This window comes from Phyllobates terribilis, unplaced genomic scaffold (assembly GCF_046119375.1).
Source record: "Phyllobates terribilis strain yellow unplaced genomic scaffold, ASM4611937v1 Scaffold_25__1_contigs__length_18738178, whole genome shotgun sequence".
Lineage (NCBI taxonomy): Eukaryota > Metazoa > Chordata > Amphibia > Anura > Dendrobatidae > Phyllobates > Phyllobates terribilis.
Window position 1 is genome coordinate 14,945,816 of NW_027362785.1, and position 13,726 is coordinate 14,959,541.

General features: G+C 48.5%; 1 protein-coding gene across 7 annotated transcripts in view; it reads left to right on the top strand.

The window, feature by feature from the left end:
* The window catches only part of ARSG (arylsulfatase G), a 139,315-nt gene that overhangs the window by 1,046 nt on the left and 124,543 nt on the right, over positions 1-13,726 (top strand). The window lies entirely within an intron of this gene.

Sequence of the window (13,726 nt, forward strand, 5' to 3'; positions counted from 1 at the left end):
CACCTCCACATCCATCATATAAAGGAGACACATCACCCCCCACATCCATCATATAAAGGAGACACATCACCCCCCACATCCATCATATAAAGGAGACACATCACCCCCACATCCATCATATAAAGGAGACACATCACCTCCACATCCATCATATAAAGGAGACACATCACCCCCCACATCCATCATATAAAGGAGACACATCACCCCCCACATCCATCATATAAAGGAGACACATCACCCCCCACATCCATCATATAAAGGAGACACATCACCCCCCACATCCATCATATAAAGGAGACACATCACCTCCCACATCCATCATATAAAGGAGACACATCACCCTCCACATCCATCATATAAAGGAGACACATCACCCTCCACATCCATCATATAAAGGAGACACATCACCCTCCACATCCATCATATAAAGGAGACACATCACCCTCCACATCCATCATATAAAGGAGACACATCACCCTCCACATCCTTCATATAAAGGAGACACATCACCCCCACATCCATCATATAAAGGAGACACATCACCTCCACATCCATCATATAAAGGAGACACATCACCTCCACATCCATCATATAAAGGAGACACATCCCCCCCCACATCCATCATATAAAGGAGACACATCACCTCCACATCCATCATATAAAGGAGACACATCACCTCCACATCCATCATATAAAGGAGACACATCCCCCCCCACATCCATCATATAAAGGAGACACATCACCTCCCACATCCATCATATAAAGGAGACGCATCACCCTCCACATCCATCATATAAAGGAGACGCATCACCTCCACATCCATCATATAAAGGAGACGCATCACCTCCACATCCATCATATAAAGGAGACGCATCACCCTCCACATCCATCATATAAAGGAGACACATCTCCCCCCACATCCATCATATAAAGGAGACACATCACCCCCACATCCATCATATAAAGGAGACACATCACCCTCCACATCCATCATATAAAGGAGACACATCTCCCCCCACATCCATCATATAAAGGAGACACATCACCCTCCACATCCATCATATAAAGGAGACGCATCACCCTCCACATCCATCATATAAAGGAGACACATCTCCCCCCACATCCATCATATAAAGGAGACACATCACCCCCACATCCATCATATAAAGGAGACACATCACCTCCCACATCCATCATATAAAGGAGACACATCACCTCCCACATCCATCATATAAAGGAGACACATCACCCCCCACATCCATCATATAAAGGAGACACATCACCCCCCACATCCATCATATAAAGGAGACACATCACCCCCCACATCCATCATATAAAGGAGACACATCACCTCCACATCCATCATATAAAGGAGACACATCACCTCCACATCCATCATATAAAGGAGACACATCACCTCCACATCCATCATATAAAGGAGACACATCACCTCCACATCCATCATATAAAGGAGACACATCACCCTCCACATCCATCATATAAAGGAGACACACCCCCCCCCACATCCATCATCTAAAGGAGACACATCACCTCCCACATCCATCATATAAAGGAGACACATCACCCTCCACATCCATCATATAAAGGAGACACATCACCTCCCACATCCATCATATAAAGGAGACACATCACCCTCCACATCCATCATATAAAGGAGACACATCACCCCCCACATCCATCATATAAAGGAGACACATCACCTCCCACATCCATCATATAAAGGAGACACATCACCCCCCACATCCATCATATAAAGGAGACACATCACCTCCCACATCCATCATATAAAGGAGACACATCACCCTCCACATCCATCATATAAAGGAGACACATCACCCTCCACATCCATCATATAAAGGAGACACATCACCTCCCACATCCATCATATAAAGGAGACACATCACCTCCACATCCATCATATAAAGGAGACACATCACCCTCCACATCCATCATATAAAGGAGACACATCACCCTCCACATCCATCATATAAAGGAGACACATCACCCCCCACATCCATCATATAAAGGAGACACATCACCTCCACATCCATCATATAAAGGAGACACATCACCTCCCACATCCATCATATAAAGGAAACACATCACCCCCACATCCATCATATAAAGGAGACACATCACCTCCACATCCATCATATAAAGGAGACACATCACCTCCACATCCATCATATAAAGGAGACACATCACCCCCCACATCCATCATATAAAGAAGACACATCACCCCCACATCCATCATATAAAGGAGACACATCACCCCCACATCCATCATATAAAGGAGACACATCATCCCCACATCCATCATATAAAGGAGACACATCACCTCCATATCCATCATATAAAGGAGACACATCACCCTCCACATCCATCATATAAAGGAGACACATCACCCCCCACATCCATCATATAAAGGAGACACATCACCTCCACATCCATCATATAAAGGAGACACATCACCTCCCACATCCATCATATAAAGGAAACACATCACCCCCACATCCATCATATAAAGGAGACACATCACCTCCCACATCCATCATATAAAGGAGACACATCACCTCCACATCCATCATATAAAGGAGACACATCACCCCCCACATCCATCATATAAAGGAGACACATCACCTCCCACATCCATCATATAAAGGAGACACATCACCCTCCACATCCATCATATAAAGGAGACACATCACCCTCCACATCCATCATATAAAGGAGACACATCACCCTCCACATCCATCATATAAAGGAGACACATCACCTCCCACATCCATCATATAAAGGAGACACATCACCTCCACATCCATCATATAAAGGAGACACATCACCTCCACATCCATCATATAAAGGAGACACATCACCCTCCACATCCATCATATAAAGGAGACACATCACCCCCCACATCCATCATATAAAGGAGACACATCACCTCCACATCCATCATATAAAGGAGACACATCACCTCCCACATCCATCATATAAAGGAAACACATCACCCCCACATCCATCATATAAAGGAGACACATCACCCCCCACATCCATCATATAAAGGAGACACATCACCTCCACATCCATCATATAAAGGAGACACATCACCCCCCACATCCATCATATAAAGAAGACACATCACCCCCACATCCATCATATAAAGGAGACACATCATCCCCACATCCATCACATAAAGGAGACACATCACCTCCACATCCATCATATAAAGGAGACACATCATCCCCACATCCATCATATAAAGGAGACACATCACCCTCCACATCCATCATATAAAGGAGACACATCCCCCCCCACATCCATCATATAAAGGAGACACATCACCTCCCACATCCATCATATAAAGGAGACACATCACCCTCCACATCCATCATATAAAGGAGACACATCACCCCCCACATCCATCATATAAAGGAGACACATCACCTCCACATCCATCATATAAAGGAGACACATCACCTCCACATCCATCATATAAAGGAGACACATCACCCTCCACATCCATCATATAAAGGAGACACATCACCCTCCACATCCATCATATAAAGGAGACACATCACCCCCCACATCCATCATATAAAGGAGACACATCACCTCCCACATCCATCATATAAAGGAGACACATCACCTCCCACATCCATCATATAAAGGAGACACATCACCCTCCACATCCATCATATAAAGGAGACACATCACCCCCCACATCCATCATATAAAGGAGACACATCACCTCCCACATCCATCATATAAAGGAGACACATCACCCCCCACATCCATCATATAAAGGAGACACATCACCTCCACATCCATCATATAAAGGAGACACATCACCTCCCACATTCATCATATAAAGGAGACACATCACCCCCACATCCATCATATAAAGGAGATACATCACCTCCACATCCATCATATAAAGGAGACACATCACCTCCACATCCATCATATAAAGGAGACACATCACCTCCCACATCCATCATATAAAGGAGACACATCACCCCCCACATCCATCATATAAAGGAGACACATCACCTCCCACATCCATCATATAAAGGAGACACATCACCTCCCACATCCATCATATAAAGGAGACACATCACCTCCCACATCCATCATATAAAGGAGACACATCACCTCCACATCCATCATATAAAGGAGACACATCACCCCCCACATCCATCATATAAAGGAGACACATCACCCCCACATCCATCATATAAAGGAGACACATCACCTCCCACATCCATCATATAAAGGAGACACATCACTTCCACATCCATCATATAAAGGAGACACATCACCCCCACATCCATCATATAAAGGAGACACATCACCCCCACATCCATCATATAAAGGAGACACATCACCCCCCACATCCATCATATAAAGGAGACACATCACCCCCCACATCCATCATATAAAGGAGACACATCACCCCCCACATCCATCATATAAAGGAGACACATCACCTCCCACATCCATCATATAAAGGGGGATCCATCACCCCCCACATCCATCATATAAAGGAGACACATCACCTCCACATCCATCATATAAAGGAGACACATCACCCCCCACATCCATCATATAAAGGAGACAGATCACCTCCACATCCATCATATAAAGGAGACACATCACCCCCCACATCCATCATATAAAGGAGACACATCACCCCCCAAATCCATCATATAAAGGAGACACATCACCTCCACATCCATCATATAAAGGAGACACATCACCTCCCACATCCATCATATAAAGGAGACACATCACCCCCCACATCCATCATATAAAGGAGACACATCACCCCCACATCCATCATATAAAGGAGACACATCACCTCCACATCCATCATATAAAGGAGACACATCACCCCCACATCCATCATATAAAGGAGACACATCACCTCCCACATCCATCATATAAAGGAGACACATCACCTCCACATCCATCATATAAAGGAGACAAATCACCTCCACATCCATCATATAAAGGAGACACATCACCCTCCACATCCATCATATAAAGGAGACACATCACCTCCACATCCATCATATAAAGGAGACACATCACCCCCCACATCCATCATATAAAGGAGACACATCACCCCCCACATCCATCATATAAAGGAGGACACATCACCTCCACATCCATCATATAAAGGAGACACATCACCTCCACATCCATCATATAAAGGAGACACATCACCTCCCACATCCATCATATAAAGGAGACACATCACCTCCTACATCCATCATATAAAGGAGACACATCACCTCCCACATCCATCATATAAAGGAGACACAGCACCCCCCACATCCATCATATAAAGGAGACACATCACCTCCCACATCCATCATATAAAGGAGACACAGCACCCCCCACATCCATCATATAAAGGAGACACATCACCTCCACATCCATCATATAAAGGAGACACATCACCTCCACATCCATCATATAAAGGAGACACATCACCTCCCACATCCATCATATAAAGGAGACACATCACCTCCCACATCCATCATATAAAGGAGACACATCACCTCCCACATCCATCATATAAAGGAGACACATCACCTCCACATCCATCATATAAAGGAGACACATCACCTCCACATCCATCATATAAAGGAGACACATCACCCCCACATCCATCATATAAAGGAGACACATCACCCCCCACATCCATCATATAAAGGAGACACATCACCTCCACATCCATCATATAAAGGAGACACATCACCTCCACATCCATCATATAAAGGAGACACATCACCTCCACATCCATCATATAAAGGAGACACATCACCTCCACATCCATCATATAAAGGAGACACATCACCTCCACATCCATCATATAAAGGAGACACATCACCTCCACATCCATCATATAAAGGAGTCACATCACCCCCCACATCCATCATATAAAGGAGACACATCACCCCCACATCCATCATATAAAGGAGACACATCACCCCCACATCCATCATATAAAGGAGACACATCACCTCCACATCCATCATATAAAGGAGACACATCACCTCCACATCCATCATATAAAGGAGACACATCACCTCCACATCCATCATATAAAGGAGACACATCACCTCCACATCCATCATATAAAGGAGTCACATCACCTCCACATCCATCATATAAAGGAGTCACATCAGCCCCCACATCCATCATATAAAGGAGACGCATCACCTCCCACATCCATCATATAAAGGAGACGCATCACCCTCCACATCCTTCATATAAAGGAGTCGCATCACCCCCCACATCCATCATATAAAGGAGTCGCATCACCCCCCACATCCATCATATAAAGGAGTCACATCACCCCCCACATCCATCATATAAAGGAGACACATCACCTCCACATCCATCATATAAAGGAGACACATCACCCCCCACATCCATCATATAAAGGAGACACATCACCTCCACATCCATCATATAAAGGAGACACATCACCTCCACATCCATCATATAAAGGACACACATCACCTCCACATCCATCATATAAAGGAGACACATCACCTCCACATCCATCATATAAAGGAGACACATCACCCCCACATCCATCATATAAAGGAGACACATCACCCTCCACATCCTTCATATAAAGGAGACACATCACCCCCACATCCATCATATAAAGGAGAGACATCACCTCCACATCCATCATATAAAGGAGACACATCACCCCCCACATCCATCATATAAAGGAGACACATCTCCTCCCACATCCATCATATAAAGGAGACACATCACCTCCCACATCCATCATATAAAGGAGACACATCACTTCCACATCCATCATATAAAGGAGACACATCACCCCCACATCCATCATATAAAGGAGACACATCACCCTCCACATCCATCATATAAAGGAGACACATCACCCTCCACATCCATCATATAAAGGAGACACATCACCCCCCACATCCATCATATAAAGGAGACACATCACCCCCCACATCCATCATATAAAGGAGACACATCACCCCCCACATCCATCATATAAAGGAGACACATCACCCCCCACATCCATCATATAAAGGAGACACATCACCTCCACATCCATCATATAAAGGAGACACATCACCCCCCACATCCATCATATAAAGGAGACACATCACCTCCACATCCATCATATAAAGGAGACACATCACCCCCCACATCCATCATATAAAGGAGACACATCACCCCCCACATCCATCATATAAAGGAGACACATCACCTCCACATCCATCATATAAAGGAGACACATCACCCCCACATCCATCATATAAAGGAGACACATCACCCCCCACATCCATCATATAAAGGAGACACATCACCCCCCACATCCATCATATAAAGGAGACACATCACCTCCACATCCATCATATAAAGGAGACACATCACCTCCACATCCATCATATAAAGGAGACACATCACCTCCACATCCATCATATAAAGGAGACACATCACCTCCACATCCATCATATAAAGGAGACACATCACCTCCCACATCCATCATATAAAGGAGACACATCACCTCCACATCCATCATATAAAGGAGACACATCACCCTCCACATCCATCATATAAAGGAGACACATCACCTCCACATCCATCATATAAAGGAGACACATCACCTCCACATCCATCATATAAAGGGGGAACCATCACCCCCCACATCCATCATATAAGGGGGAACCATCACCCCCCACATCCATCATATAAAGGAGACACAGCACCCTCCACATCCATCATATAAAGGAGACACATCACCTCCACATCCATCATATAAAGGAGACACATCACCTCCACATCCATCATATAAAGGAGACACATCACCTCCACATCCATCATATAAAGGAGACACATCACCCCCCACATCCATCATATAAAGGAGACACATCACCTCCACATCCATCATATAAAGGAGACACATCACCTCCACATCCATCATATAAAGGAGACACATCACCCCCCACATCCATCATATAAAGGAGACACATGACCCCCACATCCATCATATAAAGGAGACACATCACCTCCACATCCATCATATAAAGGAGACACATCACCCCCCACATCCATCATATAAAGGAGACACATCACCTCCCACATCCATCATATAAAGGAGACACATCACCTCCACATCCATCATATAAAGGAGACACATCACCCCCCACATCCATCATATAAAGGAGACACATCACCCCCACATCCATCATATAAAGGAGACACATCACCCCCACATCCATCATATAAAGGAGACACATCACCCCCACATCCATCATATAAAGGAGACACATCACCCCCACATCCATCATATAAAGGAGACACATCACCCCCACATCCATCATATAAAGGAGACACATCACCCCCACATCCATCATATAAAGGAGACACATCACCCCCACATCCATCATATAAAGGAGACACATCACCCCCACATCCATCATATAAAGGAGACACATCACCCCCACATCCATCATATAAAGGAGACACATCACCCCCACATCCATCATATAAAGGAGACACATCACCTCCACATCCATCATATAAAGTGTAACGGGTCTGGGAGGCGGAACCTCTGAGCAACTTTTACAAGGGGGCGGTCCTTGTAAGGAAGCGGGTGGCGACCGGGGCAGGCAGGCAGATAGTCACAGCAGGTGACCGGGACAGTCTCTGGGTAAACGGGCAGGAGTTCACAGCAAATGACCGGGACAGTCTCTGGGTAAACGGGCAGGAGGTCACAGCAAGTGACCGGGACAGTCTCTGGGTAAACGGGCAGGTACGACCTGTGACGGCTGAACCTCCAGGTAGGCTAGCAGGCAGATGGAAGATGAGTGCTCCCAGATGAGCAGGCGAGAGTCTCTGGACTGGCAAGTGGTCACAGCACTTGACGGCAGAGCCTCCAGGCAGGTAACAGATGAGCGCTCCCAGGTGAGCAAGCGAGAGTCTCTGGATAAGCAGGTGGTCACAGCATGTGACGGCGGAGCCTCCAGGTAGGCAAACAGGCAGGTAGCAGATGAGCGCTCCCAGGTGAGCGGGCAAGAGTCACTGGACTGGCAGGTGGTCACAGCACGTGACGGCAGAGCCTCCAGGTAGGCTAGCAAGCAGGTAGCAGGAGGACGCTCCCAGGTGAGCGGGCAAGCTGGTCCATAGACAGACTGACAGGTGTTGGAAGGCAGACCGTCGGACCTCAGGCTAGCAAGCAGGTAAGCGGATAACAGGCTGGAATCAGACAGCAAACTGGCAGGAAACTGGCAGGTAACTGGCAACGGGACCTGAGGGCTGAAGCAGAGTAGTGAACAGTGCAACAACATTGCTCGGGCACCTCCATTTTGGAGGAGGTGCCTTATATATGGTGAGGTCCTCCGGCCATTGGCCGGGGACTCCTTAGGACGGCGCGCGCGGCCCCTTTAAGAGGGGGGGAGCGCGCGCGCGCGCGTCCTAAGCACCGTGGCCGGGAAGGAGCACGCGCTGCCAGCAGAGCGGGAGGAGGACGCCGGGCTCGGAGCAGAGAGGTGACGGGAACAGTGTCCCTGCCTAGCAGAGGGCAGGGTCGCCGGCGCTACAGTACCCCCCCCTTTAGGCCCCCCCTTTTTTAGGCCAGACAGAAATTTAGCAAGGATGAGAGGGGCATGGATGTTCTCCCGGGGCTCCCACGTTCTCTCTTCAGGACCAAACCCCTTCCAATCTACTAGAAAAAAAGTCTTCCCTCTTACCCTTTTGGTGGCCAGAATGTTCTCTACCTCAAATTCGTTTTCAGCGGAAGCCGGAGCAGGAGGCGTACCTGTAGACTTGGAAAAAGAGTTAAGTACCACAGGTTTGAGGAGAGATACATGGAAGGAGTTAGGGATCCGCAAGTTGGCCGGGAGTTTCAATTTATAGGCCACCGGGTTGATCTGACTGATGACCTCCAGAGGACCGATTAACCGAGGCCCTAACTTATAGGAAGGAATCTTGAGCCGGACATACTTGGACGAGAGCCAGACTTTATCCCCTGGACGGAATTGAGGAGGATCCAGACGTTTTTTGTCAGCATGTCTTTTCATACGCTCGGACGACAGAAGGAGTGCGGACCGGGTACTCTCCCACATGGAGGAAAATTTGTTAACAAGCGATTCCGCAGCCGGATTGTCCACTGAGGTGGAGACGGGAAATGGGATCCGAGGATGCTGACCGAAGACTACAAACAACGGGGATTTGGAGGAAGATTCGCTCTCGTGATTGTTATAAGAAAATTTGGCCCATGGCAGGAGATCCACCCAGTCAGAATGGTGGGCATTAACGAAGTGGCGGAGGTAACTGGTCAGGATCTGATTGATCCACTCCACTTGACCATTGGACTGTGGGTGGTAAGCGGAGGAGAAGTCCAGGGTGACGTCTAGCAATTTACAAGTGGCTCTCCAGAAACGTGAGGTGAACTGTACCCCACGATCCGACACGATGTGGAGGGGCAGGCCATGAAGACAGAAGATGTGGCGGATAAAGTCTTTAGCCAGCTCGGGTGCAGACGGGAGGCCTGGCAGGGGAATAAAGTGAGCCATCTTGGAAAAGCGGTCAGCGACCACCCAAATGACCGTACAACCGGCAGAGACGGGGAGATCAGTTATGAAGTCCATAGCTATATGCTGCCAGGGGGCAGCGGGTACAGGAAGCGGAAGGAGGCGACCGGCTGGCAGGTGTCTCGGAACTTTGTTGCGGGCACAGGAGACACAGGCAGAAACAAAGTCTATTACGTCCTTGTGCAGGGTAGGCCACCAGTAGTGCCGGGTAATAAGCTGGAGGGTCTTTTTCTGACCGGCGTGGCCAGCTAGTTTAGATGAATGACCCCAGTGTAGGATCTTCTCCCGATCAGGTACCGATACGAACGTCTTACCGGGAGGGAGACGATTTAGACTCACGGGAGCCACCGGCATTACTCTGGCGGGATCGATGATATGTTTAGGTTCTTCCTCGAGATCAGACACCAGAAAGGATCGGGACAAGGCGTCCGCTTTGATGTTTTTGTCAGTCGGGCGAAAATGTAGAACAAAATCAAAGCGAGCAAAAAACAAGGACCACCGGGCTTGGCGCGGGTTAAGTCTCTGGGCATGCTGGAGGTAAGCCAAGTTCTTGTGGTCAGTGTAAATTATTACCGGATGAAGAGCCCCCTCGAGTAGGTAACGCCACTCCTCCAATGCCAGCTTGATGGCCAATAACTCTCGGTCTCCTATGGAATAATTGCGCTCAGAAGAGGAGAAGAGTTTGGAGAAGAAGCCGCAAGTTACCATCCTCCCGGAAGATGATTTTTGAGTAAGTACCGCTCCGGCTCCAGAGGAGGAGGCGTCAACTTCCAGGAAGAACTGCTTGTTGCCGTCCGGGCGATGCAGCACTGGGGCGGAAGAGAAGGCCTGTTTTAAGGAGAGAAAGGCCTCCTCTGCTTCGGGCGGCCAGTCTTTGGGATTAGTACCCTTACGGGTGAGCTCGGAAATTGGGGCAGTCCGGGAAGAGAAGTGCGGGATGAAGAGGCGGTAGTAGTTGGCGAAGCCCAGGAACCGCTGAATAGCCTTCAACCCCTCCGGTCGAGGCCATTTCTCGATGGCAGACAGTTTCTCTGGATCCATTCGTAGGCCGGTCTGGGAAATAATGTAGCCCAAAAACGGAAGTGAGGTCTGCTCAAAGAGGCACTTCTCATATTTAGCGAAGAGGTGATTTTGCCTGAGCCTGAGCAGGACCTGACGAACATCCCTCCGGTGAGTCTGGAGATCCGGAGAGAAGACCAAGATGTCGTCCAGGTACACCACTACGCAGGAGTAGAGAAGGTCCCGGAAGATGTCATTGACCAACTCTTGAAAGACGGCAGGAGAGTTACAGAGACCAAAGAGCATTACCAGATATTCATAGTGGCCGTCCCGGGTGTTGAATGCCGTCTTCCATTCGTCCCCCTGACGGATATGGACCAGGTTGTACGCCCCGCGGAGATCCAATTTGGTGAAGATTCTAGCCCCCCTCAGACGGTCAAATAACTCCGGAATGAGCGGAAGGGGGTATTTATTCTTCACCGTGATCTGGTTACGGCCTCTATAGTCTATACAAGGACGGAGAGAGCCGTCCTTCTTTTTAACGAAAAAGAAGCCTGCTCCCGCCGGGGAGGTAGATTTCCGGATGAATCCCCGGGCCAGATTCTCCTCAATATACTCGGACATTGACCGGGTCTCAGCAGCGGACAATGGGTAAATACGTCCTCGGGGAGGCGTAGTACCGGGTAACAGGTCGATAGGACAGTCGTATGGTCTATGAGGGGGTAATGTCTCTGCCTCCTTTTTATTAAAGACATCAGCAAAAGACCAATAAGGAATCGGAAGTCCAGGTAGATTAGTTGGGGTAGGAGAAGGACGGACGGGATGAACAGGAACCAAACAAGTCTTATGGCAGTCCTGTCCCCAGCGAAGGACTTCTCCGGTCTGCCAGTCAAGCACGGGTGCATGTCTCTGGAGCCAAGGTAGACCTAATAAGAGGGCGTGAGAGAGTCCAGGCAGAACATGAAAAGAGATGCTCTCAGAATGCAGCATTCCCACCTGCAGAGTAATGGATTCGGTGATTAGTTGGATGGGACGTGGTAAGAGGCCCCCATCCACAGCAGCGACAGATAAGGGTACAGCCAGAGGTTTGGTGGGAATGCGGTATTTTTCTACCAGAGACTGTGAAATAAGATTCCCGGCTGCTCCAGAGTCAAGTTGGGCTAATTCGAAATAACGGTTCTCCCCGCAGATAATTGAGACAGACAGCAGCAGAGATGGAGAGGATTTATTCTTGTCTAGGTCGACCTCTCTGAGCGAACCTAGACACAGGCATTTCCCGACCTCTCCGGGCAGGTACGGATCCGGTGCTCCTTACTGCCACAGTAGAAGCAGCTCCCCTCGGCACGGCGTAAGTCCTGACGGGTTTTGACCATCTTGGTCTGGTCGACCTGCATAGGCTCAGGAGAGTGTACCTGGGGAGAAACGGAGGGAGTGACGGGTTTCTGGAAGGTAGGAGCTAGACGTGGAAACCTCCTCTCACGGGTGACCTCTTTGGCACGCTCCTGGAACCGTAGGTCAATCCGGGTGGCAAGAGTTATTAAGTCATCGAGAGTGGTAGGAATGTCCCGACCGGCAAGTTCATCTTTAATACGGCCGGACAGACCCTCCCAGAAGACAGATACCAGAGCGTCGTTATCCCAGGCCAGCTCCGAGGCAAGGGTACGGAACTGTATGGCATATTGGCCCACGGTGAGACTTCCCTGACGGAGGCGTAGCAGAGACGATGCAGATGAGGTCTTCCGTCCGGGTTCGTCGAAGACTTTCCGGAAAGCCGTGAGAAAGGCAGGCAAGTCGGACACCAGGGGGTCTCCTCTCTCCCATAGAGGATTTAGCCAGGCCAGAACCTCCCCTGTGAGATGGGACATGATGAAGGCTACTTTGGCCCGGTCGGAGTTAAACTGGTGGGACAGGAGTTCAAAGTGCAGGGTGCACTGGTTTATGAAGCCCCGAGCCTGAGCGGAGTCGCCTCCGAAGCGAGGAGGTGCAGAAAGCCGGGGTCCGGAGTAGGATACCACGGTATTGGTGGGCAGCGGGGCTGCCGGGTTGCGAGACATGACACTGGCGGTGGTTGCTGGTGGAGCAGTCAGAGTGTCCAGGCGAGAATT